The sequence below is a fragment of the Condylura cristata genome, unplaced genomic scaffold (assembly GCF_000260355.1).
Source record: "Condylura cristata isolate star-nosed mole 26May11 unplaced genomic scaffold, ConCri1.0 scaffold00020, whole genome shotgun sequence".
In the NCBI taxonomy this organism is placed as follows: Eukaryota; Metazoa; Chordata; class Mammalia; order Eulipotyphla; family Talpidae; genus Condylura; species Condylura cristata.
This window is the reverse complement of record NW_004567121.1, coordinates 36,759,665-36,763,736: the sequence shown is the minus strand read 5'-3', so window position 1 is coordinate 36,763,736 and position 4,072 is coordinate 36,759,665.

Sequence of the window (4,072 nt, the reverse complement as noted above, 5' to 3'; positions counted from 1 at the left end):
GCTGTCTCGTGGGTCTGTCTGTGTGCGCGCGATGGTGGGGTGTGGCCAGAAGACACTGGGGCTCAGGAAAGCAGCGCTTGTTCTCCCTGGGGGCAAGGCCTCACGGTGGTGGGCGTGGGGGGACACCAGGTGGTCACGAGGCAGAGGGCCAGGGAGGGCACAGCTTAGCCCTGGCAGCAGCCACGTCAGGGGCTTCCAGGCTACAGGGTGTCCTTACAGGAGTCGCTGGGGTGGCTGGGGGTGGCTGGGTGGGTCAGTTACATACACACAGGTCCCGGGCTTCTGCTGTCTCTAAGGAGCAGCTTCTTGGCTCCCTCCCCAGCCAGAAAGGACCGGCAGGTGCGGAAAAAAAAACTCGTCATGTAATCACAGGCCTGGAGGAGAAGCGACAGGCGGCTCCGGGAGGGCGGCGGCCACCTGTTCTGGTCATATCCGATTCATTCTGCAATTGGAACAAATCAATCAAAGTCAGCCCTGGATGACTTCACCCGGGGAGCCCGGAAACTTACTACTATTGATTTGTGCACCTTCAAGCCCCAGAGGACTTGACTGACCTGTCGGCCTAAACGCTTCAGGAATCAGTGCATCGGTCCCCAAATGCCCCCCGGGGCGGCTCCCGGGGCACAAGCTTGTGAAGCCCGAGCCCAAGCGCGTATGTGGGCGTCCGTGGAACTCACGGTGGTGGGAAAGCAAATCCGATTCTCCTTCGGCTGAAGACCAGGAAATGCAGGTCGCAGGCCCCTGGTCTGTTACCAAAAGGCGCCCGCTGCCCTCCGGGCCGGCGCCGGCCGCGTGTCGCCGCGGCGCCACTAGGCGGCGCTGTTGCCGCTCGGCTGCGCGGGCCGCTCCCAGGGGCGGGCGTGGGGGGGGACAGTAGGGACTGGGTTTCCCCCAGTGTCACCGCGGGCATTGAAAGCACAGGTTTTCGCTCTTGGTTTACGAGCATCGATCCCCGGGTGCTTTTATCACATGGAGGCCAAAGAACACGGACAATGAGGTCAGTGGCTGTGGACTGGGGACCTCAGAGCGTCCTTTCCTGCAGCCCTGGGGCAGGCAAGGGCCGTGGAGGAGCGCGAAGCACGAAGAAGTCAAACACCCACGTGGCGCGGGAGGGCTGTGGGGGCAACTGTCCCCGGGGGCTGCGACCGTCCACGCTGCATGTCAGCCCCCGGGGGCCGGGCTCTGCCCCACTCCACTGCCGGGGTCCCCTTCCGCTGACCTAGGGGAGGGGAAGGTGGGTGTCTGCTGTCCCGGCCCCCTGGCCGCGGAGGGTGGTGATGACCGCTGCTCCCCGCGGTGGCCCTGTGCCCTGGGGAGCCAGAAAGTGAACGTGACTGTCCCAAGCGGCCACAGGGGGGCGCAATCCCCTGATTTCTCAGCCAGACCTGGAAGTCCTGGTTGGTCTCCGCCCGCCCCTCCCTGCAGCGCCTGGCTGGAGCCCGGCCAGTGGGCTTGAGCTCCGGCTGCTGTTGTGGCCAGCCGCACAGCCCAAGGTCAGGCGTCCCTGCCTTGACCGCGTCTGTTCTGGCCCACACCATTTAGGCCTGTGGGTCTCAGGCCTCTCCCGGACTCGGGGAGCTGGCTAGAAATGCAGACTCGGGCGGCCCCTGGAACTGTGTCAGCCGGTCCTCCCTGGGGTCCCCTTGCACGGGCAAGGCCCGGACGCCACGCGGGGAGCCGGACCCGCTGCAATGGTGGCAGCTGAGACCTACCTTCAGCCTGGCCTGGCCAGAGCTGTGTCATCAGCTGACCAGGGCGCACTGGGGGAGATGCCTGGGCCACAGCCTGGCTCCTGGTGAGCCCCCGGGAACCCAACGTGTCCTGGTCACCCCGCGAGGCGCAGCCGGCCCGGCCCCCAGGGCGAGTGGTCCGGCTGGGCGGGGCGGCTGCCCCCGCCCGCCCCTCCCGCGGGCGCGCTGGCAGACCTGGGCCCGCCAGGTCTTGGAGGACTCCCTTCCTGCCCCGAATTGCCGGAGCCGGAGGCGGCGGTGTTCTCTTGCGGTGATCTGTTCACTGCTGCAGGAAGTCCACTAAAAGCAGGGCTTTAAATGAGCTTTGCAAACGAGTGGCCTCTCCGGTGACTCACTCACGCACCTTTTGTGCACAGGAGAGGGAGGTTTTAAGTTTCACTTTGGAAAGTAACCACGACTTCTGCTGCTTCCCCCGCTGCTGGAACCTCAACAAGTCGCATTCATTTTCGCAACCAAGAAATGTAAATGTCGGCGCACCAGTCATACTTCTGCTCCGATCGTAAAAACATCCTTTCCCGAGACGGATGACGGAGCCCAGCAAAGGAGAGACGGTTTATATTTTCAAGTCGCACATTCATTTGGGAACTTTGCTTTTTCCCTCTGCAGAGTGGCTTGATAGTTTCCTTTTTGTTCTTTGTCTTCTTCATTCATATTTCAGGGTGACCCTGAAATATGATCCAGTGGTGCTGGCTGGAGAGGGGTTAACATCTGAATTTTTCAGAGCTCTCAGTTCTGGACAAAAGGTTGCATGCTTCCGTGCAGCATCACCCACAGGTGATGAGAATAGAGGTCCCTGGGTTCGCGGTATAGTAGCTTCACCTGGACTTTCCAGGCGGCGCAGCTGACGGGCCCTTGGTCGGGAGCTTCTGAGCATCAGTAAGGCACACGGTTAGTGGACAAATGCCAGGCAGCTGGCCCACCCTCCGTCCCATTCAAATTATGGGGTGTTGGGGGGGTCAAAAGAGCCCCTCTGGGTTCATCTTGCACCACGTGGTCATCAAAGCAGCGTCAGCTAGGGGAGCGAAGGTAACAATTTAATAATAGGTAAGGAGAAGGCGCGTGACTGGAAATGCTACAGGATAAGGCTGCTGACCTAGGGGATAGTTAGTCGTGTTTCAGGGTCTGGGGTGTTAAGACGGAGCTAGGTGGCTTCGCGACAGTCGAGGGGGGTAGCTCTTCCTTACTCCTCACTGGCTCTGGTAACAGGGTAAGACACCAGACCATATGCTCGGGGTTTCCTCTTCTTCTTTTCTTTAAGATTTACTTATGCACACAGAACTGGGGTACAGACCAGAGGTGCAAGGGTGGTGAGAGGATTCACCAGAAACAGAGTGGGGAGCAGAACAGGCAGATCGACGAAGTACACTGCTGAGGGGAGCCGTGGGCGGGTCAGGAGAGGTGGGTCAGGAGAGGTCTGCCGCGCCCTCTGGTCACCTCCGGGGCAGGCGGGGATCGAACTCATGCAGAAGTGGATTCAGCTTCTCAGTGCTGGGCTTTAATCTGATGCGCCACCAGGGAGGGTCCGGTCCTACTATTTTTTTTTTTAAAAGGATTTATTTATGCACACAGAACTGGGGTACAGGCCAGCGGTGCAGGGGCGGTGAGAGGACTCACCAGAGATAGAGCGGGGAGCAGAACAGGCTGACTGACGAAGCACACTGCTGAGGGGAGCAGCGGGCGGGTCAGGAGAGGTCTGCTGGCTCTGAGGGTCACCTCTGGATGGGGATCAAACTCGTGCTGAGGCAGCTGCAGCGAGCTTCTAGCTTCGTCGTGCTGCGCTTTGCCCCGCTGGGCCATGAGGGAGGCCCGTCTTCTTCAGTTAGGGAAGGCACAGGACTCAGCCGCTGCCTCCCTGCCTCCAGCCCCCGGGCTCTCCCAGGCTCCCCACAGAACAATCCAGGTTCCTGAAGTCCTGGTAACCGACCTCCCTAGGCTCCTGGGTGTCCCCGGTCCTTGCCATCCCCAGCCAAGGTGCTATGGGCTCATTAAGAAAAGTCTAACTCACCATTTTGGGGGGGACTGGCCCCACAATATACCCGTTCAAAATGCTACAGTGTCGAAGCAAGCAGTTTTTATAGAATTTTATTTAAATGTCTATACACCTACAAATCAGCCTTCAACAATTATAGACCCAAAAATGCGTTTAAAATTAAGCGCTGGCAAAATTGTCGCCCTCATAAAACTCAAGTCGTCATGCATGTCACCCGCGGAAAATGCTGGTGAATTAAAGCCACTGAAATGCCGCTGCTGGGCTTCCTGTCGCGCGGTCTTTATTCGTGTTTTGTTTCATTTGTCACAGTGATTCGCCACCTTTGGCAGAA